The sequence below is a fragment of the Lissotriton helveticus genome (assembly GCF_964261635.1).
Source record: "Lissotriton helveticus chromosome 1_1 unlocalized genomic scaffold, aLisHel1.1 SUPER_1_unloc_41, whole genome shotgun sequence".
Lineage (NCBI taxonomy): Eukaryota > Metazoa > Chordata > Amphibia > Caudata > Salamandridae > Lissotriton > Lissotriton helveticus.
In genome coordinates, this window is record NW_027611683.1 from 1,427,589 (window position 1) to 1,454,811 (window position 27,223).

Consider the following 27,223-nt stretch of genomic DNA (forward strand, 5'->3'; position numbering starts at 1 on the left):
AGAAAGGCTGCATTGAAGGAATTTTTGATGTTAAAGGTTTTATTCTCATAAATAGACGTACTTTTCATAAATACTATAACCTGGAGCAGGTAGCAATGTCTTTTGCATGGAGAGTTACTAATGAAAATCGAAACAATTACACCACTTGTAGGTTGTGGGAATAAAGAAGAATCAGCAATATTGATCCATGAAAAAAATTCAGGATAAACAGTTTTGAAGTTAACTCACAATAGAATGGTACATAGACTTTCAGTGCCAACTAGTTCTCACAAGGAAATACGGTCCGTAGACTGCTGTTTTAGGGAAAAAGTATGCCACAGAGTAATTGCAGGCACATCTGTGAAGTATAAATAGTCCAGTAATCATGATCGATACAAGACTTTGATTGCCAACGTGCTGCACTCCAAAGAGTAGGCAGTCGAAGCAGTTACAAATGGAGGCTGCATAGATTGAGAGAGAGAGAATTTACTAACTAGCCTACGGCTTAACTGGAAGATCCTATTATAAATTGATATCTTTGAGCGTAGAGGTAAGGGCTGAGGAGCACATTGGGTGTCAGTGAGTACCCGAAAGTGGATAGGATCACTCATCAGTGGGGCAGTAAAGCCAGAGTCTCAGAAAATGCAGACCACTGCCAATGATCACATGTGAGTTTTAATTGCGACAGTGCCCTGTCCCTCAGGGCCAACTAGCCCTCCTGTTACCTCCAGAAAGCCCCATACAGCTGGACTGCTGAGAGTGTTCAAAGGCCACACCACCTTTTTACACCATTCTGCAAACGCGACTCCTGGCGCACTGCTGCTCAGGGGATGAAGTTCACTTTAGTCCTGAGGGCCTCAGGGCACAACAGGACCTCATTGCTCCATCAGCAATGCGCCACAAGGCGCGTTTGCAAAGTGGTTTAAAAAAGGGCGTGGCCTCGGACAACCTCTCAGCAATCCCACTGTGTGCTGCTTGCTGGAGGTACCTGGTGGGCTAGTTGGCCCCTAAGGACCCATAAGATGCGCGGGGACTTCATCCCCCAACCCAAAACGCGCCAGAAGGCGTGTTTTCAAGTGATGCATGGAGGGGGCGGGGCCTCCAGCGAGCTCCAGCTTCGGTTTTCTTTTTCGTTTTTTAGGAGGGGGCTGTGTGGCCCGCCTTCTCTTAACATTTTTTGGGCCCTGGGGATTCCATCTCCCAGGGCCTGAGCATTTAAAAAAAACAGGAAGGGGGCCGTGTGGCCCCGCTTCCCTGGGTCACTATTGGCCCTGGGGACCCCATCCCCTAGGGCCTGGCCTTGTTTTATTATTTTTTGTTTCAGGGAGGGAGTCCCCATGCCCCTGGGTCACTTCTGACCCCAGGGATTCAATACCCCAGGACCTGGCCTTGTGTTAAAAAAAATTGCCAAGAGGGGGGCAGCGTGGCCTCACTCCCCTGGGCCACCTCTAGCCCCGGGGACCACATCCCCCAGGGCTGCCCTTCCATAAAAAAAATCAATAAACTAAAGGGGAGGGGGGCTTTGTTGCCCCCCTCCCGTGCCATTTCTGGCCCCAGGGACCCCATTCCCGGGGGCCGACCCTCAATTAAGGGGGAGCCCCAATCCCACCACGGTCCCTGCCGGCTCCTCGCCTCCTGCGGGAGCCAGAATTGCTTTTTGGCAAGGGGAGCTCCTAACATGCAGCTCCCTTTGCCAAAAAGCAATTCTGCTTTGCTTCTTGGAAGCGAGAGCAGGTTTCCTGCTGCTTCCAAGAAGCAAAGCAGAGTTTGCTATGGCATGGCGGGAGACATTGCAGCTGGCCCGAGGGGGTGGTGGTCCCCAGGCCATCAAGGGCTCTAGAATGGGGGCTGCGCGGCCCCCCTCCGAACGAGTACAAAGCCCCAGGGAGGTGGTGGTCCCCGGGGCCCAGGGTATCACGAATTCACCCACCTGTACTCCGGTTTGTTCCTTCCTTGATGCTGCTATTACCAAACTCCCTCTGAACTCCACCAGTGAGGCAAGGATAGGATTCACTTGCCGCCCTGATCGAACCCTGGGGGAGGGGGGAATAGGGACGAGAGAAAAGAGAAGACACTCTGGATTCTTGTAGACCGACTTGACAATTCAGTCGTGTAGAATGTCTCTCGAGAAAGGCAAAGTGTTACTGGGCTTCAGTTTTCAGCTTGTGTATAATCTGATAAATGTACCCGATTAATCTGAACACCCTAAATCACTTCTTTAGGTCAAACATATGCTTTGGAACTCTTAATTGGGTATACCTGAATTACCCTTGACCTTTTCTCAAAAGGATTCTTGAAATTAAAAGAAAGACTAAACCAAAAAAATACTACAGGTGCACTAATAATCTGTGATTGCTCAAATTATCACAAGAGTTACAGATTTCCTTTACAATATTTGCTCCGTAATTTCACATTAAATATATATAAATAATAATAACAATCGAGCTCTCTGTTCCCTTTCAGTCTTCTAATCAGACTCAAGGTATTTACACAAATGTCCGTTTTACTTTAACATTCTTCGCTTACTCAATCTCATTAAAGTCCTTGGATTGTTTCAGGAAGAGTTTCAAAACGTTCTCTTGATTTATAGAAGGTCAAAAGGTCTGCCACAGTTCTGATAACGTTTAAATTCTTACTGGTATGTGTTCAAGCATGCTAACTCTTTACCATTCAGAGCGAGGTGTTGCTTGGCAACCCTTTGTTGAATCTCTTTTCTTTTCTCTTTTGAAGGAAATCGGAAACCGTGCTGGGAGAGGATTTGGAGCCGGAAATTCAGAAACAGGAAGGAACGTCTGAAATGTGCTCCGAGCAGCAAGAACACAGCCGAAGACACTGAGTGAAGACAGGGAAGGAAGCAGGGTGGAGCGCTGAAAAGCTTCGGATGATCTGCCACCCAGGTCCGGAGTCAGGTGAGGGTTTAGGCATGAAGCGAAGCATCGGGAACCAATTGGGTGGAGTTTAAATAGCTTTGGCTCTCAGGTTTTCTCACGTGTGCATGTTGCTTATGTCGTGCTCCCCTATAACAAACAAAAGTTATAAAAAAGAAGCATGAGAACAGGCAGTAAGAAGTTGCCAGCAGTGCAAGTACAAAAAAACTGGGAGACATTATTTATGTTAATTCTTCTTTTAATCAGGTTGTTCAGTTGTATATAATGCCTTCTTGGTTTGTATAAAGGTAACAAAAATACTTAACCCTTCTTATTATAACTTTTCAACATGATGCACAGCAGCCGCAATGCTCTACAACATAGCCAAAAGTTTTGGCTAAACACATAAGGTCCCAAAAGCGAGACCTATTGGCTATGCCAATGCTTGTTTACATAGGACTGGTGTTTGGCGGTGTCTACCTCTACCCAACAGCTGGTGTAAACAATTTACCGGTCAAATCCAGTCCTAAATACCCACTATCTTAAATTTTCATAAGTGTAAGTTTTGTCAGTCAACTCATTACAACAATACCCTCAACTGAAAGGTGTATAGGAAACCACAGAAAACTGTGGGTGAAGGTGAGAAAGTCCCTCACTTGCGCTACACCAGAAGAGCTACTGTCAGGTTCTCACCAACTTGCCCACGTTTCTCATCATTGGTAACTTTCTCACCTATAGAAAATAAATTGTGACCAGTATAACGATAAAAGGTGAAGATAGTGATATATGTATCAAAGATAAAGACCCCGTGTTGTGCAGGAGATATTTTTCTCTGAATAAAATTGAGTTAAGACTCACATATATGACGTAAACCTTTTATTCAAAATCGTGAGCTTACTCAAAAGTGAAAACCAACTGCATGTTACAGACCAATTGAAGGTGAGCCAACATGTTTCATTGCCTATCCTTCGTTGCGGCAATTTCCTCAGGGCTCGAGGTCTACAATCACTTTACTGACTTTATACACAGAGTGACAGGTGGTAGCCAAGAACCCTCGTACCAGCTCTCACCATGCCAATTGCCAATGGGTATTTTATACCATCAATATGGATGCCAAGGACCTAAAGAACTTCCGACCCATCTCCCTGCTCCCTTTTTCCGGCGAAGGTCATCGAAAAGGCCGTCAACAAACAACTGACCAGCTTCCTCGAAGAGAACAACATCTTGGACCCGTCCCAATCTGGATTCCATAGCAACCACAGAACCGAAACTGCCCTCATCGCCGCTACCTATGACATCAGGATCATGCTCGACAACTGAGAAACAGCGGCCCTCATCCTCCTGGACCTGTCAGCCGCTTTCGACACAGTCTGCCACCACACACTAAAAACACGCCTCCACTACGCAGGAATCCAAGAGAAGGTCCTGGACTGGACCACCTCCTTCCTCACCGGGAGAATCCAGGGCGTCAGCCTCCCCCCCTTCCGCTCCAAAAACACCAAGATCATCTGCGGCGTACCCCAAGGATCATCCCTCAGCCCAACGTTATTCAACGTATACATGGCACCGCTCGCCCACGTCACCCGACGGCACGAGCTAAACATCATCTCCTATGCTGACTACACCCAACTGATCCTCTCACTCACAAAGGACCCCCACACCGACAAAACCAACCTCCACGAAGGAATGATGGCCGTGGCCGACTGGATGAGGAACAGCTGTCTGAAGCTGAACTGAGGACAAGACAGAGGTCCTCATCCTCGGGTCTACCCCCTCAGCCTGGGACGACACCTGGTGGCTGGCAGCACTTGGAGCACCCCCCTACACCCATCGACCACGCGCGAAACTAGGGGGTCATCCTCGACTCCACACTCTCCATGACAAATCTGGTCAACGCCCTCTCCTCCTCCTGCTTCAACACCTTCTGCATGCTTTGCACGATCTTCAAGTGGATCCCCAACACAACTAGAAGGACGGTCACCCAGGCCCTCGTCAGCAGTAGACTGGACTATGGCAACACACTCTACGAAGGAGGCCCGGCCAAACTCCTGAAACAGCTCCAACGCATCCAGAACGCCTCCGCACGCCTGATCCTTGGCATCCCGCGCCGCAGCCACATTACCCCTCACCTAAGAGACCTGCACTGGCTCCCCATCAATTTGAGGATAACCTTCAAGCTCCTCACCCACGCACACAAGGCACTCCACAACACCATACCAGCATACTTCAACAGCTGACTCAGCCTCTACACACCATCCCATCAGCTCCGCTCAGCAGACCGCGCCCTCGCCACCGTCCCCCGCATCTGAAGAGTGACTGCCGGCGGCAGATCATTCTCCCACCTCACCACCAAGACGTGGAACACCCTCCCCATCTGCCTACGGCAGACCAAAGACCTCCTAACCTTCAGGAGACTCCTCAAGACCTGGCTCTTCGAGCAGCAGCAGCGTTCCCTCCCCCAGCGCCTTGAGACCCTCACGGGTATGTAGTGCTCTTTACAAATGTTATTATTGATTGATTGATCAATGCTCTTACAGCACTATCTGTTACCTTGAATGCACCGCGTCCATGTGTGCATCGAGCTAAGTTTTTTCCGGCATCTGGAGAGTGCTACAATGCATTTATTGTCTATTTGAAAAAAACTTCTCAATTATTTTCAAAACTGCTGGCCAGTCCAGAAGTGAATTGAGGTATTTTCAGACCCACAGGAGTTTAGCAACTTCCCGATGTCTTTATTTTGCTTCAAGGTTCTGTAAATTCATCCTTTGATTCCCACACTTTTTGTTTAACTAAAGCATAATTTTGGCTGATGAGGTCTGATGTTTGAGTGAAGGAGTTTGCCAACTGATGTTTTACGGCAAGAAAATCCTTTTTTGATAACTAATTTTATTGATTTTGGAAAACAGGAATAACGACACAGCACTGATATGCACAGAGTAAATACATGGATAGACGATCAGGAAATCCTATTCACCTTCCAAGCGGGTTTTCGTCCCCATGTCAGTACTATCGACCAAGTCTTTAGATTCATGATGATTTATTGGAGTACTGTGATTTTAGCCGGGGGGACTCTACGTGCTGCATTCATAAACTTAAAATCAGCAGTTGACCTGGTGCCCCGATACAAGCTATGGGATACACTAAAGGAAGCAGGGATGCCCCCGAGCTCTTACTTTTTATCATTAAATTGCACGAGTCTAACTATGCCCAGGTACGGTGGGGACAGCAGGGCAAATTAACGGATCGCTTCCCAGTAAGTAAGGGTGTACGGCAAGGGTGCGTTTTGGCCCCTACCTTCTTCTCCCTGTTTATAAACCAGGTTATGTCATATGATTCTGCCTATCCAACTGATGCCCCTACTCTTGCCGGTTCAAGGGTTCCATTATTAATGTTTGCAGACAACACTTGAATTTTGTCTAAAATCCAATCCGGTGTGCAACGTGCCCTTGACAGATTTACTGTTTTTTGCAACGATCATGAGCTAGTAGTTAACGTCGACAAGACCAAGTTCATGGTGTTGCACAAACATAAAATGGTAAAAGGCAGAGTAGAAATGAACAATGGGTCCTTGGAGCAAACCGACACATTTACATATCTGGGAATAACAATGGATAAGAGGATGAACTGGAAACCCCAGATAGATCTGTTAGTCCTCAGGCATAATCAATTAGCAGGTGCCCTTCTAAAGAACACTGTCTCTCCCACACCAAACCGGCAGGGCCAGCCCTAACAATCTAAAAAGGGAAAATCAGGGCATCGATAATTTATGTTGCAGAGCTCTGGGGTTCTGAAAATCTAGCTCCCCTAGTCCTTGCTCTGAACAAGTTCCTGAGATCATTAACTGGTCTCCCTCAATCGACCCCTCTTAAACCCTTATTATTAGATTTGAGATGTACTTCATTTGAGGAGGCAGCGGGTTGAATTGAATTTTAATTAATTTATAGAGCGCACTGTTACCGGAACGGTTTCCTGGCGCTAGACAGCGGTGAACCAGAGGGGTAGGGAACGAAAACTATACTGCTGGAGGGCTGGGGAACAGAAAGGTTTTGAGGTGTCTGCGGAATTCAACATATGAAGTGGAAGCTCTGAGGACAAAAGGGAGGGAGTTCCAGAAGGAGGGGGCTAGAACCGCGAATCTCGTCCCCCCAGACCTCTTCTTCTTAAAGCGTGGAACTGTCAGAAGAGCCTGGTGGGAGGAACGAAGCTCTCTAGCCGGGAGATAAGGGGATATAATCTCGCAGAGAAAGGCAGGGGCAGTACCAGATCTGGCCTGGTAGGTCATACAGCCCAGCTTGAAGAGAGCCCTCTCCTTCACCGGCAGCCAATGCAAGGACTGCAACAGAGGGGTGGCGCGGTGAAACTTGGGAAGTCCATAAATCAGGCGGGCGGCCTGATTTTGTATCTGCTGCAGTCGACGGATCAGGTAGTCAGGGGCACCGTTGTAGACCACATTCCCGTAGTCAAGGCGCGATAGCACCATGGCCATGAGAATGAGCTTCAGGGCAGAAACAGAAAAAAAACGGGAAACCTTACGGATAGTGCGGAGGGAAAAGAAACAAGAGGACACCACCGATGAAACCTGTGTGTGAAGCGAAAGCTGGGAGTTAATGAAGATGCCCAGGGTTTTGACCTTGGGAACCGGGGAGGGGGGGGACCAAGTGAATCAGGCCAAAAAGACGGGGACCAGGGACTGCAACCACCCCCGGTCAAAACCAACTCGGTTTTGTCGGGATTTAACTTGAGGTGGTTGCAGTTCATCCAGTTTTGGATGAAGAGCATTACCCTCTGAAAATTCCGGGCAGAGGAAGGGGAATGGGAAAGGTTAAAAATTAGTTGGAGGTCATCGGCGTAATTGAACACCGAGACCTCCATCTGCTGTAAAGAAAAAATGAGGGGTGAGATGTATAAATTAAATAGCAAGGGGGACAGAGAGGAGCCCTGAGGAACGCCGCATGTCACTCTACGGGGAGGGGCTGCAAAACCTGCCAGGTGGACGGCCTGCTCCCTGTCAGTTAAAAAAGACCGGAGCCAGGCATGGGCCGTACCCCCAATGCCCGCCGCCTCGACACGGGTCAATAAGATGTCATGGTCCACCGTGTCGAACGCGGCGGACAGATCGAGGAGGACCAGTGCCTGGGGGAGGCAGGTGTCAATGCCCTCCCTCAGTTTGTCCATCACTGACACTACCACCTTCTCGGTCGAGTGCAGCGGACGAAAGCCGGCCTGACAAGAGGAGAGGCGGCCAGTGGACTCCACAAAGGAACTCAGGGTCCGGGTGACATGAGCCTCTGAGACCTTCGCCAAATAAGGAAGCAGGGAGATGGGGCGATAATTGGCAGGCAAAGATGGATCAGCGCCTGCCTTTTTTAAGATGGGAATGATGACAGCTGATTTGTGGGCAGTAGGGACAATACCTGAGGTGAGGGAGTGGTTGATGAGAGTGAGTGGGGGGGAATAGCAACTAGAGAAGATCTCTTTTAGGGCAAAAGCCGGGCCGATGTCGTGAGGAGATCCAGATTTGACCCGAGCCAATAAAGGGAGAAGGGTTTCCCGTGTCAGGGGGGGAAGAAGAGTGAGGAGTGGGACAACAGGGGGCGGTTGGGTAATGGGCGGAGTAGGAAAGGAGGGGGGAATGTTAGCCTTGATGAGAGCCACTTTCTCAATAAAGAAAGAGTTGAGAGAGTTGCAGAGTGATTGGGACGGGGGGATTTTGGAGATCACCCTGTCAGAAGCAGCAAGCTCATGTACTGTGGCAAATATTTCCTTTGGTTGATTTTCCGCTGCCAGAATTTTACCAGAGAAGTACTCGGCTTTAGCAGTTAGAATGCCTTGTTTGTATTCCTTGAGGACAAGGTAGTACTTAGCTTTGAGGAGGGGGCAGTAGTTACGACGCCATGCTCGTTCTGCTCTACGCGCCACCAGCTTCTTATCTTTAAGGAGGGGAGAGAACCACCTGTTGGCGGCGTGAGCTCGCTTGATGGCGACTTTTTTGAGGGGAACAATGCGGTTACATGCCTTTAATAACCAGGTGTTAATGGCTGTGAGCTGAGAGGGGAGAGGTAGGTCGTTAAGCTCAGGGCAAGAAGCCGCAAGGGTTTTAGACCCCTGGCTTACTGGAGACGGTTATTGACAACACCGGAGTTAGCACCATATGCTAATGCAGTAAAGCATATTAGAGAAGCAGGCTTGTCTTCAAAATGTAATTGGCTACAAAAGATTAAGGGCACATTACTTGATATGGGGCTTAGCCATCTGTGGGAAGACCCAGTAGGGAACCTGTTTCCAAACAAAAACGACTACAAAGCACTATATAGGGACATGGTTAGTTACAAGTCCATGTCATTGGTAAGCAGAACATCCATGACCGGTATCTTTTTAGAACATAAGTCCGAATCGAGACCTGAAGCTATTGGGATTTCATCGCAAGACCCTGCGATAGGAAATTATAAAACCAATTTAGAGTGGGCACCCTCCCCATAAAATCTTTTACGTCAAAGTGGCATAATATTTTAGACACCAAATGCCCCATGTGCCTAACTGTGGAAGAGTCTATAGCCCATGTATTGTTTGTGTGCCGTGCATATAAGGGTCCTCGACACAATGGCTCAAGCCAAGAGTCTATAGCCCATGTATTGTTTGTGTGCCCTGCATATAAGGGTCCTCGACACGATGGCTCAAGCCGAGAGTCTATAGCCCATGTATGGTTTGTGTGCCCTGCATATAAGGGTCCTCGACACAATGGCTCAAGCCGAGAGTCTATAGCCCATGTATTGTTTGTGTGCCCTGCATATAAGGGTCCTCGACACAATGGCTCAAGCCGAGAGTCTATAGCCCATGTATTGTTTGTGTGCCCTGCATACAAGGGTCCTCGACACAATGGCTCAAGCCGATCTGTTTAAACCTTGCCACAAGGTCTTGTCAAACAGCTCTGCGCATCTTAAAAGCTGCCACACGTGAAGATGTAGCTATAGCTATGGCGACATTTCTGAAATGGACATGGGCCCTTAGAAGAACTTGTTTGGATGCTACTGCAGTTACTACTCTCCATTAACTAACTTGCATATATTTAGTGTGGTGTACCCTCTGTGTACTGTATCCCTGTGGAAAATTTGTTTTTATATATGTTTTAAATTTCTCTTTATTTTTATTTTTTATAATGGATATTAATCCTAACTACCACTTTTACCATTACTGAATGATATTAAATCCCTTTTTACAGAACTGCACGATTTTAATGTAAAAATTCCTTTTACAATCATTCTTAAAAGGAATTTTAAATTGTAATGACTATTCTGTTCTTATGGTATTTTTCTATGGTATTTTATGACATTATGATATTGTATGTTCGTATTTATGTCTTTTATGATAGAAAATTATCGAATAAAGACTAATTTGAATTTGATATGCATTTTTAGTTTGATACATTGATGAACTATTATCAACAGTTATGCACAGGCATACATTGTGACCTATACCAATCCACATTTCTGCTTATGAGCTCAGTTCAAAAGGAGGGAAAACCTTCTATTCGATCTGTCCCAACCACTTGCCTCAGATCCTTCGGTGCTTGTCCGGACACCCCATGGCCTCGTATAGTGGTCTTTCCTGTGTTGTGCACCAGTCTACGCCTTTGCGCCATTTGACTAAACTCGGTGGGGTGGGATTTTTCCAGGCTGCTGCGAAATCCCGTTGGGCCACCATGATGGCAGTACCCTGGAGGAGCTTGTCTGCCCTGGGTCCGTCTAGGCCATCCATAACCCTCACGAGTAGATTCAGGGGCTTGTGTGGCACCTCCCAGACCAGGATGCCTGTAAGCTCAGATTCCAATGCTTGCCAGTATGCGGTAGGATGCAGACACATCTACACTGTATGGTAAAAGTCAGCCACTTCCAACCCACAATGTGTAATGCAGGGCTGGCTGTTAGGCCCCCCCGATGGAGACGACCGGGGGTGAGATATGCGCCATGAAGGTAGTACAGCTGGACCAGGTGAAGCTTGGCTGAGGTAGTAATGGTTTTAGGAGCCATCAAGGCATCCCGCCAGTCCTCGTCTTCCAGCGAACCCAACCAGGCCTCCCACTGGTGTCTGAGCAAGTCAAGCGTTGGTGGACTGTTATTGGTAAGGGAGCAATATATCCTTGATACCCCCCCCTTTTCCCTAGAGTCCCCATCCTAATCTGGGGTCCATTGGGCTGAATTCGGGAAGTGATGTGCCTAGCAAGAAAGGATATCCTCGTGCAAAGACTGGTCCATGGTACTTACTTATCCTTATTTTGACCTGTGGTTTGTTACATTTTATTATTCCTATAATGCATCCGTTCTACTTCCGTCACAACCATTGCTTCCTGGTGTAATACTGAACCGTCTAGAGGCAGGCAGAAATAGACGGTCCCACGTAAGCAGAGGTGGGTCATGATGGTAGACTAGAGCGTTAAAACGCGTTGGGCTTCATAGAAAGACTACCGAGATGTTTCATTTCAAGGTCAAGGTTGGAAATCAAATTCAGGCCCCATAAAGCGCCTCTCACTTGTTGCCACAGCCTTACACCGCGACAGTAGTTGTCCATGTTGTAAGAAATGTTGGATACTATTTCATCTCAGGTAGACTGAAAACTCTTATGAGTAGCGACCTTCAAAAAAGAGCAACAGCTTTGAAGGAGCTCCTGGCACATGTTGTCTTGAATTGTAAAACTCACTAGGTGGTACAGGTGAAATCCGGAGCAGGGTGGCACAGGGTACTGCTTAAGGGACGTCTGCCCAGTTAATCTTGGGACCTCTAAGTCACTCAAAGGTTCAGCACTGTAGATGTTAAAGAGAATGTGTACTATCAACTTTCCGGTAAGTGACCTATCGAGCGTGCTTCATTCCTATGAACAATGTACAGGTGCTCTCCAATAGTGTTCCCTGGGTGGAGCCTGGGGTCTGTATGATGGCTAGGGTGAGGTTTTTTTCTTGGGGTCCGTGGACAGTCAAAGGTTACAAGACAGCATCCCAGGGCCACTATACTTTGGCACTCTGATTCAGATAGCCATGGCACTCCCGTTTTGGGACTTGCCTCTGAGGGTACCCCAGACGCAATTCAATACAATGCAGTAGAAGCCAATCCAATTTCAAAGCTTTATTCGACAACAGTCATAAAAGCAGTTTTACAATCTTACTTGCGCAATACAATAAATACTAAAGCAAGGTTAAAAAACGAAATTTTTTAAGAAGCTTATTAAACATAATACTGTTGTTTACGAAATTAGCTACATAAAATCATAACAATCAACCATATAAATGATATCTTTAAACAGTGCCTAGCTGCTGTAAAGTGCGGGTGCGTATAATCCATGACCAACCTAGGAATTTTGCGATAGCAATCGCCAGATAGGGTGTACAGTCTGACTCCAATATTCTTAGTGCCTCTGTGCACCTGCATGTTCCTAGGTTTAGGCACACTGGTTTTATCCATTTGCGTCGTGGATTAACATATAAAGGGCAAACAAACAATATATGGGCTGTATTCTCTATCAAATCTTTACAGTGGGGACATTTATCGTCCTTATTTGTTGACCACTTGTAAGTAAACGCCTTTATAGGAAGCGTCCCAATTCTAAATTGGAAATACAGTTTTCCGTCAAATGGTTTTTCAATAAGGTTCGCGAGAGGGTACAGATTTGTTATTCAAATAACGTTTGTAGGAGAGTAGGATCTGCTATCCTATGGTCACCCCAAATTTTTGCTTTTTGCTTCACTGGTTTATGACTTAATGTGGCTGTGGGCCTGCTAATCAGACCCACAGCCTGCTGTTCTCTCTCTAAATTGTAACCCATGTACTTTAGGTGCATAACGAAATTGGAACTGGTTCACCTTATTGGCCCCTGTAACAGTGTACCCAGGTACCCAGGGCATAGGTGCTTCCAAGGCCTACCAGGGGCTGCAGCATGTATTGTGCCACCCCTGGCCTGCCCTCCATATTTGACACAACTGGCTGATCACTCAGCTGGGGTAAGTCGGTGTAACCACCCCTTACTTAGGGGTAGTATGCCTATACCTAACCTAAAATGGACACATATGTTCCTATAAGTCACTCCTATGGAAGGCCTCATCAATCCTGGAGGCAGAGTGCTTGGAAATATGTGAGATGGTGCTCTGGCATGAGCTGAGCCTGTCTGCAGCTTTCGGAACCATGTCCTTTAGCTGTTTCATGATATTGCCATACCATATACTCTTAAGTGCATTATGAACCTCGCGGTTAAATGCTATCTTAGGTTTGGCTTTATCAAAACATGTCGAGTAAGGTGTCATACGAATTGGAATACTACCCCCTCGCCAGTTCTGGCGACGGGGGTAGCATTCCACCCTTCTAGAGGGACACGACATGTACCTAACCTGAACCCCGGTTAAAGTTAAACAGAGCCTTAGCATCACAAAATGGATGCTGCCACCACAGACACAAGTCTGACCTCCTGCTGCTGGGAGTCCTTCCAGCGAGGGCAGCTTGGACAAAGGGTTTCCTGCCTTGGGAGGTGCTAGCACCACCCCAGACAGGATTTTGTGTATTGGGTAGGACAGGGCTGAATAGAATCAGACATGCCTGGGGCACACAAGGTGTCCCTGTGCATAGGCCAGTTCAAACCGGTGCTGGGGCTTTCCTGCCCCAGTCCTGGCGCGAAACTGGACAAAGGAAAGGGGGTGTAACCACCCCCCTTCCTGGTTCCACCCAGAGGAGGGACCTAGTAGGTGATCCGGCCCCCCAGATTCGAATAAGAGTGGGAGCTGTGTCCTGAGACTTCAGATCATCCTGAATCAACTTGAAATAAAGAAGAAGACTGGACTTCGACATTCTGCTGCACAGAAGACGGAAGAGAATCTCCCTTGTGGCCAAGGAGTGACCACCCTGTGAACACAGGCACCAACCAGCAACTCGACGTCTGCTTTGCCGCCGCCTCCCGCCGGAGCCCGAGCCCAGAGCCTGACAAGACCCAGACTTCTCACCGCCCGATCCACAGTCCCTGCAAAGAAGGGACCCGTGGAGGCACCGAGAGACGTGGGACCGGACATCTTGGAAGACCCCCGAAACGCTGACTGCGCAGCATCAGAGGCACCCTCGACGCTGTGCTTTGGGGTTTGAGAAGCCCCAACCTCGAGCAGCCCCTGCACCGAAGATCAGCCCCCCAGCATCTCCACGATCTGCGTGGGGCCCTTTTGCATCGTGCCACTCGACGCGCCTAACCGTCCACTTACCACGCGGCTAGTGGCCATCTTGGCGACGAAATCTACAACTTTCACTGCAGGTCTGGTTGCTCCAGACTTGCCCTTGCTCCTGTGAAAAGGAGCACCCGCTCTGACCTTGCTGGTCCGAGTGACAAGCCTTTCTTGATTCCTGCGTGGCTTGCATTAGCCATGGCCTGTTTGCTTCTATCAAGTCGCCGACACCGCCAACAGCGAGAAGCCTGCGTGGGACAGCTCGTGACCGACTCCTGGACGTCTTCGACCCCTCGTGTCCACGTGGCTGCAGAGAGAAGCTACACCTCGACGCCTGTTTGCACCCGACATCGCCTGGTTCCACTCTGGTTCCACGGTAGTCACTGGCTAGTGACTTTGAACATTGTCCCCTCTGCTTTCAGGTCTTCACCTCTTCAGATCCACCCTTGGATCCACCGGAACTCTTCACATCGAGCCGCCTGCAGCATCTTCAGCTCCAAGCACCATCGACCTGCGTGACGAAACCCGACACTACTTCGACCCTATGCACCCGCTTCCTGTGGGTGAGGTAACTCAGCTCCGCCGGTGTTCCCACACTGGTACACACCTCTAGGGCCTGTGTCTAAAGTTTCAGCTTTCTAGGTCACTCGGAAGGTTCCTTTTTAACTAACTTTGTACTTTTTACGCACCATTGACATTACATTGGTAAAGCGTGCACTTTCCGCACTGCTCCCGAGTCCCGCGGGCCTTTCCAGACTTCTTCACTGCTAGTCCCGAACAGCTCCAGCGATTCCCCAGGCCCTAGGCCTCTTCACTTTCCCCATAGTGGTTCTTATACCACTATTTTAGTATATGGTTTAGGTGGCCCCTAGGGCTCATCCATATTGTGCAACTTTTGTGTATTTAAACTGTGTTTTGTTTTAACGCATTTGCTTCTGTGCTCATAAAGAGTATCAGGGATATTTGTAGTAATAAATCTATATATATTTTCAATATATATCTGTGTGGTGTCCTTTCATTTGGTATTCAAGGGATTGTGTATGGTAAAACAGCTTGCTTCACATGCCTTTACAGAGTTTAGCCTAAGACTGCTTAGTCCATGCTACCCCTAGGATAGCTTGTCTATAAGGTTGACTTTACAACCTGCACCATAAGGGTTGCTTGGCATGGTACAAGGTGATCACTAGAACTAGTGAGCATCATATACCAGGCCAACTTCTCACAACGTTCTGTTAGATTTGTGTTAAAACCTGTACATTGGGTAGACAGCCATACCATTTCCCAATACATATTCTTTAACGTAACCTTTGGTGGGAAACTTTCAACGTTAGGGGAATTCCATAGATGGTCAAGTTCCAGCTTACTGAGCAATCCTCTTATTTCTTTTAACCACTTGGATGCTAAGGTATCTGCGACAATTTACTTATATGTCCATTGAAATGAATGGGCACTCCATGACGAGTTACCCTTGTCATTAGCATCCAAGTGCCACAAGATCAAATGAAAATTATCTGCCCTTATGATATCCTTTAGGGCATTTGCAAAGTGCACAAGTTCTGGCGTGGTCATTAGGCGTCTCCAATATAGCAGCGGACGAAGCCGTGCCAAATCCTTGATATTTTTCCTGCCCAGATCATAGGCCAGTGCTACGGTGGGAGTACTTTGAGGGACACCAATCAGACGGCGGAGAAAACTATTTTCCGCCTTTATTAGTTGTTTCAGGTTGGAGAAACCCCAAAGTTCCGAACCGTATAGAGAAGCACTGACTACCTTCATGTTATAAATTTCTAGTGCAGGTGTAATAGGCTTGGTCAGTGAAATTTTGTGTTTGTGAGCCACTATACCTACCAATTGATGAAACTTTAACAGAGCCATATCAATATGTTTTTTCCAGCTCAGATTACTTTGGAGACTTATTCCCAGATATGTGAAAGCTTCAACCTGTTCCAATGGGGTACCATCAAAGTTTACTGAACCCCTGAAGGTATTCCGCTGGTTTAAGCACATGAACTTGGTCTTAGATGTATTTATCTCAAGTCCATGTGCTTTACAAAACTCTCCGAAGGCATTGACTGCCTTCTGGAGCCTACTTGGTGTACGGGAAACTATGAGCGTGTCGTCCGCAAACATGAGAACAGGTACTCGAGCTCCAGCCAGTATCGGTGCATCGGTGGGGGAACGGCTTAGATGGTTTACAATCCCGTTGATGTAAATGGAGAACAATGTCGGTGCCAAGACACACCCCTGCCGTACCCCGCGCTCGACAGGGAATGTGTCGGTCACCTCGCCCTGAGCACCCCACCTAATTCTCGCATAATTGTTCTCATGCAGGCGGACTAGTAGCGTCAATAGTTCCGGGGGCAATCCAGCTTCAGCAAGTACCCCCCAAAGTTTGGAACAAGGAACTAGGTCAAAAGCTGATTTTAAGTCTACGAATACAGCGTAGAGAGTTCCATTGATGAGCAACACATTCCTCCAATACAGAGCTATAAAGAAAAAGACCTGATCTACTGAGCTTGTGCAGGAATGAAACCCGGCTTGGTATGGAGATAAAATATCGTTTTCATCGATCCAGGTTTGTAGTTTATTTTGTATTAGACGACCTATTATTTTTTGAGCAGAGTCTATAAGACTAATAGGTCTATAGTTGCAGGGTAATGAGATGTTTTCCTTTTTAAAAACTGGAATTATTTCTGCGCCCTTCCAAGAGGTAGGTATAGGTGCACCTCTAGCCACGGAGTTTGCTAGCCACACAAAGTACTGACACCAGGATGGGCGATCACTTAAGAACACATCTGCTGGTATGGCGTCCATTCCTGGGGCGCGGCCCCTGGTCACACAATCCAACACTATACTAACATCTTTTATGGTAAATAGCTGACATTGATAAAAGATTGTGAGGGGTAAACTGTGTTCCCCTTTAATTGGCACAGAGGCATATTGAGGTCTAAAAAAATCTACCCATTGAGCTACATTATTTTGTGGGGGTTCGCCCGCCCCTCCTCTATCCCATTTAACAAGAGCCCAAAATTGTCTCTGATTCCTTGAGTCACAGGCAGATTTAAGATCACGCCAATGGGCCTCATCCCACTTTTTCTTAGCCTCTTTTTGTACTTTCCAGTATTTGTCCCTTGCTTTTCTCACCCCTAGGATATTCTTATTTCTAAGTTCTATGCTAAGGTTCACGCGGGCTTCTCTACAGGTCTTATCATACCATCCTTGTATGGGCTTCTTATTCTGAACATATCCTGGTTTATTCTCCTTTTTAAAAAACTCCTGGAGCTTTGTAAAGAAGGTCGAATGAGCATCAAGCATAATTTCAGGGAAATCTTGCTTATCAACGTATGTATTTATCTCAGCAACCTCTTCTAACACAACTTTTTTTAGATTCTCTAGTCTCTCCATGTTCTCAATAAGTCTACCCCATTTAATATGGCGCTGGTTGTTCGAAGATACTATATCTAGGGTAGTTTTACCTCCTCCTAGGATTGGTTTTCTTGATCCTATATTTATTTTAAGGACCATGCAGAGTGGATTGTGGTCACTCTCTGTTCGGGTTTTGACTGCCATGTCGATCAGGCTATTCCATAGTCTGACATCCACTACAATATAATCTATTCGACTGGAGAACCTACCATTATAAAATGTTTTGTTCCCCTGTCGATCTGATGGGGTTCTTCCATTTGCTGCTCTAAGTCCTCTTGCTAGACATAGAGCCTTCAATTGGATGGCCGCCGCTGACCATCTATTAACTACAGGAAGTTCTAGCTGTGGGATACCCCACTTACTATCTTCTTCATCTGTTAAGGTTTGGTCTTCTTGGCCAAGCGGTTCAAAGGTGGTATTAACATCACCCCCTACAATGAAAGTCAAATATGTTGGGAGAACTTCAAGCTCATAATCCAGAGCAGTTATCACTTCTGATGCTTTGCCACCCGCTATTCCCCTGGCGTAGATATTAAATATGACCATCCCATGACCATTAGTCCAGGTAAGAGTAATAGGCAATATGTCTGTTAATGGGGAACTCCTTTGGTGAATACTGCAGCATAAGTTTTGACGAACCCAGATTATTAATCCCCCTACAGGACGTCCCTTAGGGTTTTTTGTAGCTGGGATATAAAAATTAAGGTACCCTTGATGGAGTATTGGGGTCCTGGAACAGTAGGATGTCGAACTGTTCTATAAATGAACACCATTCAGGAGATGTCAACGTGTTGGTGATTCCAGCAATGTTCCAGGAGAGAAAGGTCATCCCTGTCTCTTCTATATTAGCTACCACTGCCTCAGGTGGAATCTGTGGAAGGGAAAAGCCTTGTAGATCATCCCCCCACCCCATTTCTAGATCTAGGTGAATATTGTTGTGGCGTGGGGGTTCAAGCATGGGTACAGTTAAGTCGAAAGCTGGCTCCAGCCAGTATCGGTGCATCGGTGGGGGAACGGCTTAGATGGTTTACAATCCTGTTGATGTTGTGGTATATAAATAAATAATACCGGATCTATTTTTGTCTAGGCATAGCAATAACAGATAGCTCAATAAATAAGAGTCAAGATTCGAGGTAGTAGGAGTTTTGCAGGTTTATTACAGCATAAAGGACAGGAACAGGACAACCTGCATAGGAATAGGATGGCAGGGCCCGGCAGGGGGGCCGGATTGGACTAGCGTGGCCCGGCAGCTGCCGGGGCTGGATCTGGGATGAGCGCGCTAACATTTAATAACAATACACGATCATATATAGTAAAACAGTTGCATTACAATACATACGATAGGCGGAGCAGTGGGTGGAGCAAAGGGTGTGACGCGTAGCAGTCGCGAAAGATAAGGGTGAAAGTAGGTGTAACAGGGCGTATACATAGACATGTGATGCAAACGTAACAGAATATGTCATGAATGGGGCGGAAACATGGAGGGGGCTACCCAAGGAGCCGGGACCTCTAACCTGATGGTGCGCGCAAACTGGCAATGACGTGTTACTAGGAGAAGCTGGGGGCTACGAACTCTGTGCTAGGAGCAGAGACTGAAGTCTGGAGAGTCAGGGCGACATGTACCTAAACAGTATCTAGTATCTGATGTTTAGAGAACATGTTGATATAAACTAGAAGTCAGGAGGGGAAAGGCTAACTTGATTCTAAGACTGGAGCATACATTATTCTACATGTAGTGCGTGATGAAGAATATTAAATGATCATTAATACAGTATTTCTCTTACATGGAGACGTAAAGGCTAGACAATGACGGAAACTATTGATGCAGTTCAGTAGCTTTGGAATGCAGAGAAGGAGGGCTGGACTGATAACTAGAATCATAACATACTCTTGGCAGACTCAGAGGCAGAGCCAGGCTGAGCCGGGCACTGCGTGACAGGAAGTAAGTGAAGGGTCAGGAACACAGGTGGGGGCTGTATCGCTCCTCAGCGGGGCTCAGGAGACAGGAGCTGAATCTGGTGTCCGGGCCCTTTTGAGGCCTAGAAACGGGGACTTTACAATGAAATAACGTGCACACTGGGAAACGTGGCAACATAGCTTTACATAGGCCTGATACTCGTAGTATTCACGAGAACTGGAAACTGGCATACTAGAGATGGACACAGCTATAATTGCGTCTTTAATCGAACATGGGGAATACATATGCATATTAGTCATGCACAGATAACATATGATGGAGGACGCGTAGGGACACAGAACATGGCAAAATTTACTTTTCCACATTCCCTCCTTGTCACTACGTTTCCATCAGGAAACATCAATATTCATGATACCATCTATCATTTCATACAGTATCATTTGCTCGTCTCGAATTTTCTGGGAACGGGTTTTAGAACGGGACTTGGGACTAGGAATACAAGAGGTAGCACAAATGCCGCAAATCGCAGGGCCACATTGTATACAGAGGCAGCAGCTGAATATGATCGCTACTGCAATACCTAGAAAGGACAATACCTTCCATCCCCAGGCAGAAATTATATTCCAGAACCAACCGGACCATGTCCAGGTGCCTGGATCTTGGTGTAACAGATGGGCAATTTTATGGAGTCTGGTTATAGCTGAATAAACAGACGGCGCATTATTTGGAATGAAAATGCAGCAACTAGATCCGATGACTCTACAGGCCCCGCCCCTATCGGCCAGTATGACGTCAAGGACGAGACGATTTTGCAAAACGACAAATCTCATAGCAGATTGCTCTTCGGTTAAGTTACCTAGAGCAGAGGCAGTCTCATTTACTACAGCTTCAAGGGTTCTTGTTAACCTACGGATTAGCTTACTATTCTGGATAGGTCCTATAAAGAAGAAGAAACCTCTATTGAAATCTGTATACTGTTCTAGAGCAGTTTCAGTATAATCGACAATTGGGGACTCGATCTCCCTTCTATGTCTAATGTGTACTAGATGTGTGTTTCTGTGATAATCAGGTGGGGCTAGGAAAACAGGTGGCAGTAGGAAGGCAATGTAACAGGTTCCCTCCCAATCGAGGGGCAGACGAACATATGCGGTTTGACCACAAATAAAATAAGAATGACGTGAAGCTTTGAAAATAGATTTCCCACTGTCACTATATTTGACAATAGTAGTACAATCACTATGTCCTACATGTACGGAACCATAATTTCTAACACATAATTCGCCTTTGACTGGTAGTACTGAAATAGCAGGTAAGTCTGGAGTGGAATCAGACTGAACATTCAGGACCATAAAATTCGAAGAATAATTACCTAAATTATAAACTTCGTTCTCTAGATCTAACCCTGTTCTGTGGGGAAGACCTTGCTTGTCTGGGAAACATGTACTGTTAAGGAAAGACATATCTGTTGAGGATGACGTTAACGTGGACCATGCTCCACACGAACCATTATGAGAAAACGGATAAGGAAAGAGTGGCAGAACTCCCTTCGGTGTCTGGAAAGGGGGGAGTCGACCACACACCCAACAATTAGTGGCATTGCTGGTCTGGTGTGAATAATGTAACATGCGGATAAAAGAATTGTTACGCATAGCGAGGCGGTAAGAGAGTTCATGAGGAGGCAGATCACTAAACGTGTGCTCTACTGTAGCATTAGAAGACTTATTTACATGAGAAGCTGGAAAATACAAGTAAAATGCATAACTGGTGCAGAAAATCATAATACTGAGAAATAATATGAAACTTAGAAAAACGATACATCGGATTGAGTTTTGACTAACTCTCTCACTATGGGGGTCTATTTTATACATGTCAGAAACCGGTCTAACCGTTTCACCTAGGGGAGGACTTAGACAATCAAACTGGCTGACTTATTTTACTAGACCTTAGCTTTTTCTTATACTCCTGTTGCGGAGTTGTCTCTAACAGGGAGGGTTCAGTAACAGTGTCTTTTGCGGGACAGTCCTTAAGAATAGTACTTTGGCAGTCCTTTAAATCCTCGGAAATGTTCTTTGAAACTGGTTTCAATCCATAAAACTTTTTGATATGCGAAAGATGCACCCAGCCTTTGCGTCCCTCCAACTTCACGGCTGTACGGGTGGCGAGGAGGACCTGTCGGGGCTCCTTCCAGCGAGGCTCCAGCGGACTTGAACGATCGAAATTTCGCACTAGGACCATGGATCCGGGAACGATTTCATGCGGTGCCACCTCTGTATTGTCTGGAAAGGCGGCGGCAACCTGTGAACGACAAGAGTTGAGGGCAGACATCAAGGAAGCTAGGTAATCTGTCAGCATATTACTTGAAACATCGGTAATACTTCGGGGTCTAGGAGTACCCCACATGTTAGGGGGGCGGCCGAAAACGACCTCATACGGGGACAGACCTGATCTGGAATGTGCGACCATGCGCATATAGAACAGGGCAACTGGCAGAGCTACTAGCCAGTCCACACCTTTCTCTTGACATACTTTTGCAATGCGGATTTTCAGGGTCTGATTATGTCTCTCTACGAGACCGGCTGCTTCAGGATGGCGTACACAATGGAACTTCCACTGGTACCCTAACAAAAGGGACACATGCTTCATCAACTCAGATGAGAATGGCTGGCCGTTATCAGAATATACGACTCTAGGGAGTCCATAACGGGGGAAGAACTCACGAACCAACTGCTTGGCAGTGGTCGCGGCTGTGTAATCTGGGACTGGATATGCTTCTGTCCACCTGGACAAAGCACATACAACTACAAGGACATACTTGAAACCTCGACATCGCTCCATCTGAATGTAATCCATCTGGAGGACTTCAAAAGGGTGGTCAGGAGGCTGGAATCCACCTTGTTCCACCGGGACACTTTTACCTGGATTAAACTGGCAACATATCATACAGGTACGGACTTTCTGCTTGGCTGCAGCTCGTAAATGCTTGTTGAACCAAATGTTCTGGATACTGTCTAACATAGCTTTTTCTCCTAAATGTGCTGGACTATGTGCGGTATTAACAATGACTTGAACCATAGAGTCGGGGAGAAACCATGTGGCTTTTCCCTTCGTTACCCATCCCTGATCTGTCTGGACCCCTCCTTGTTCGGACCATTTCTTGATTTCATCGGGGGTAGCATGCAACTGGATATCTATGACATCTTGAGTAGGGTCCTTAACTGTCATACATGTAGTCGGATCTGGAGTGTATGTCGGTGTCTTATTAACTGGAATGTCTGGTGTCTGTGCTGTAAGCTTGGCTGTGCGATCTGCTAGATCATTACCTTGAGAAATAGTGTCAGTAACTCTCGTATGTGCTTTGCATTTCATGATAGCAATGGATGTCGGTAAGTGTATGGCATCTAACAGAGCCTGAATAAGGAGACCATGCTGAATCTTGGTTCCATGAGAAGTCATGAAACCTCTCTCCTGCCAGAGCACTCCGAAGTCGTGTACGACTCCAAATACGTAACGTGAATCTGTGTAAACATTAACTTTCAGGTTCTTGGCGTGTATGCAGGCTTGTGTCAGAGCAACTAGCTCTGCTGCTTGAGCAGACAGGGTGTCAATACGGTGTGTTTCAATAACTTCAGTGTCAGTAGTCACTGCATACGCGGCTACTAGTTCTCCTGTACTTGTTCTCATACATGAACCATCCACATAAAGTGTCAGGTCGGGATCTGGTAATGGAATATCTGTCAAGTCTTGTCTTGGCTTGGTCATGATGTTAACTACTTCCACACAGTCGTGTGTGGCAGGATTAACTGACGGTAACAGTGTGGCAGGATTTAGGACGTTGCAGCGTCTGATTTCTATGTGTGGCTGGAACAGTGTCAATTCATAACCTGTTAAACGTGCAATTGTCAAGTGCTGAGTTTGTGTTCGGTTTAAAAGAACTTCCACAGAGTGTGGAACTTGTACTGTCAGGGAGTGTCCTAACACTATGGAATCACTTTGTCTGATAGCTAGTGCTGTGGCTGCAACTGACTTGAGGCACGCAGGCAGAGCCTGGGCTACAGGATCTAATGTGCTCGAAAAATAAGCACAGGGCTTGTATTGTCCTGCTTGATCTTGTGTGAGGACAGATAATGCTGTACCTTCGCGTTCAGTGACGAAAAGTGTAAAAGACTTACTGTAGTTCGGTGTAGCTAGAACTGGAGCTTGGCATAGGGCTTTCTTTAATTCATTAAAACTAAGTGTATGTTCAGATGTCCAAGGGAGGACAGTCGATACGGCTGCCTCCTGTGTCGTTAACTGTATCAGTGGCTTGGCTAAGAATGCATACTGAGGAATCCATTGTCTGCAGTAAGAAGTAAGGCCGATAAAAGCACGTACCTCCTTCTGGGTCTTTGGCTGAGGAAGACTCGCTATTAACTGGATACGATCTGGTGTCAACTGCCTACCCCTCTTGGACAGTAAGTGTCCTAAGTAGACCACTTGCTGGACACAGAATTGAAGCTTCGAAGGGGACACCTTGTGCCCCATCTCGGCAAGGAAATACAAGACTGTAAGTGATGCTCGCTCGCAATCACGTTCAGAACGGGCTGTGATCAGTAGATCATCGACATACTGGAGCAGGGCAGTGTCAGTTGGCATGTGAATGTTGTCTAGTTGTCTCTTGAGTGCTTGACTGTAAATACTAGGACTTTCTGTGAAACCTTGAGGAGCTCGTGTAAACATATAGCTCCTTCCATTTAAACAAAATCCGAAAAGAAACTGGCTGTCTGGATGAATGGGGACACTGAAAAATGCGTTCTTGAGGTCTATGACAGTGAAAAATGTGGCTTCGGAATCAATGGCTGTCAATAGGGAAGAGATATCTGGGACAACTGGGTACTGGGGAATAATACATTTGTTAAGTTCTCGAAGATCAATCACTAATCGATATACTGGGGGTGCATTTGGATCAGTACGTTTCATGACTGGAATGATCGGAGAATTACATATATTGGAGTCAGTTTCTACCACTACTCCTTGAGTCATGAGCTCGTCAATAATTTTGGATAAGGCTGCTACAGCCTCAGGTGGCAATCTGTACTGTCTGATTCGTGGCAGGACTACACCTGGCTTGAGAGTCACACGATGGGGTGTGATTTGCATATAACCAACATCAGTTGGACCTTGCGCCCATAGATGCTGCGGGACATTAGACAATCTCGGATCAAAATCTCGTAATACATAGTGACCCTTGAAGTCACGTAGGAACAATCGTATTCCCTCTGGGGAACAGCATATAACTGCACCTAATTCTTTCAGTGTTTTAATGCCTAATAAATTTTCTGGACATGACTTCGTAAGTAACAGATCAGTAGTGCGGGACAATGGACCTACTTCTAGAGTAACTGGCTTTGAAATTTCATTTACGATAGGTTTTCCTGAAAATCCAAGGTAAACATTTCTAGAGCCTGAGAGCGGAGCCCCTGGAACTTCGGCGTGACTGATGGTGGTCCTACTTGCCCCTGTATCAATCAGAAACTTTCTGTCTTTCCCCAGTACTTGACTATGAACATAGGGACCTTCTTGATCTACAGGTATCTCGATGAGAGGCAAGCCTACCTCCCTCTTTAGGCTGTTTCATGAATATGGTTGATACTCTGGATACTCTGACTGAGCATACTGGTACATCTGCTGTGTAACATGCTGTGTTGCAGCGATGGGCTGCGGTACAGTAATTGTCTGTTGTGCATTCTGTGGCTGAGAAGTCTGTGTAACTTGTTCTTGTCTAGGCGGACGTGGTCTTTCTTTAGTCTTACCGGTAGCTATGTTGTGTTTCAGAACTGCACACTCGTTTATAAAATGACCTGGCTGTTTACAATAATTGCAGTTTCCTTTAACGGGAGCTGCAGGATGACTGGCTTGATTCGGACCCCTCTTCTGACTGTCTTGAGGAACAGATTGTGCAACTAGTACTTTCATTTTCGTGTCTTTCATACGTTTTCTCTCATGGTCTTGCTCTTCTCTGATTCTATTCTGGTGATATTGAAGCATCTGTAACATCTGGGACGGGGTATTAGCTTGCCAGGTACTTTCGACTTTCAAAACTCGATTCTTAACTTGTGGACTTGAATTCTCGACTAGTTTAGTAACAAAAAGATGAGGGTATGACTCGCTACTCGTCTTGAGGCCACTGTTTATACTAAAACATTTCTCAAATCTAGAGTAAAAATCGCTAGTGTCTTCGTCTTGTTTCTGTTTACAGGCTGAGATTGCATCCCAGTCTTCCTTTTTAGTTGCTAATAGTCTGGGTAAAACTTGTATTAATAGTTCAGGTAATTCTTTACATTTATCTCCAAGACCGGTACCTGGTACTCGTGCCTTATCTTCAGCTTCTAGGACTGCCCAATCGATCTTTTTCTCTCCCACCTCCCATTCTTTTTCCTTGAGTTTCTCATATATCCCTGCGGGCAACAGGACCTTTAGCATTTTAATTATATCTGGATACGTGTATTCTCCCATACGGAGCATGTCTTTTAATTCTCGGTGGAACCCTGCTGGATCTTTATCATGACAGGGAATTAACTTTTTCATCTCTAAGAGTTCCATCTTTGTAATCGGGGTGTAAACAAACACTCGTTGCATTTCACCACCCTCTGTCTTAACTGGATGCACTTCTCGTAACGGATTTTGTCTATCTATGTAAAAGGGTTTACTTTCTGGGGGTGAGACATGAACAAAATGCGGATTCAAAAACATACTATATTTGTGGCGCTGTTCTAGAATGACACTAATTAAATCGGTACCTAAACCTTTCCATTTATACTGGAGTAACTCGTTCAGGACATCGTGTAACGGACCTGGATCAGAATGTTGACCCTCATACAATGTAATGAGGTGCTGGATCATATACATACCCACCAGTCGCTGTTCGGCTGGGGGCAATTTTAGAAACATTTGTGCCACTATTTCGTCTGGAAAAGTGGTAGAATCAGTAATCCATCGGACTGCTGATCGGACTAGTTCTTGTTCATGCATGGTACTTAACTCGCTATAACCGACTCGTGATTTCAGAATGTGATCGGTAGCTTGAAATACTTGTTCCAGAGAACCTTGTTCTGGTGCTGGATGATGTAAAACTGTCTTGTGTTCTAGGCGTAAATGGCGATCTGGAAATCTAGATTTTCCTACATACGCTATTCTGGCGGGATTCTCGTCCTCTACCTCTTCTGTAGAAGAGTCATTTTCTTTCTCGCTTACTTGTGCTGCTTTACGTTGTTCGTGTAACCTTATTATTTCCTTACGAATTTTCTTGTACATACTCTCTATACTACCGATAGTCTTATGCTTACCCTCGGCTATATTATCACTCCACTTTGTCAGGACTTTCATTTCGGCTTGATCTTTGGTCGGATAATCTTGTTCTCGTATTAAACAATTAATCAGAAACTTTAATAGCATGAGCTGGACTTCAACTTTTCTGTGGCACATGACGTCACTAATACTTTCTGGATCATTCCCTGTACGGATGAAACGATATATTCTGTCTAGATCTTCTTTCATATCTGGTAGGGTGACTAGATACTCGGTCACCTTTCTCACGCGTAATGAATATAAAACCATATTATCCTCGCCTGGGACTGGATCATAGCCACATTCGTTAAGGGCTTTTCTTATTTCTGCAACAGACTGATATCTGGGCGTACGCTGTGACGCTTGTGCATGTAATTCGGCTAACGTTAAACGTTTGTGTGGCGGCGGGGTTCCTAAAGGACCTCCTCCTGCGGCCCCTAAACTAGAGTCGTCTACTGATGCTCTTCGTCCTGGCAGAGTGGGAAATGGAAATGCAGGCTGGACTTGTATGGCGGGCTGGAC

General features: G+C 46.3%; 1 protein-coding gene across 2 annotated transcripts in view; it reads left to right on the plus strand.

The window, feature by feature from the left end:
* Positions 1-27,223, plus strand: part of LOC144806055 (uncharacterized) — a 609,474-nt gene that overhangs the window by 371,744 nt on the left and 210,507 nt on the right. The window contains exon 2 of one of the 2 annotated variants that reach the window (XM_078672503.1): positions 2,710-2,888. The gene's annotated coding sequence lies outside the window, so the exon portion shown is untranslated. Of the gene's footprint in view, positions 1-2,537; positions 2,889-27,223 lie in introns of those variants that run through there. The other variant, XR_013605674.1, reaches the window with a different exon arrangement.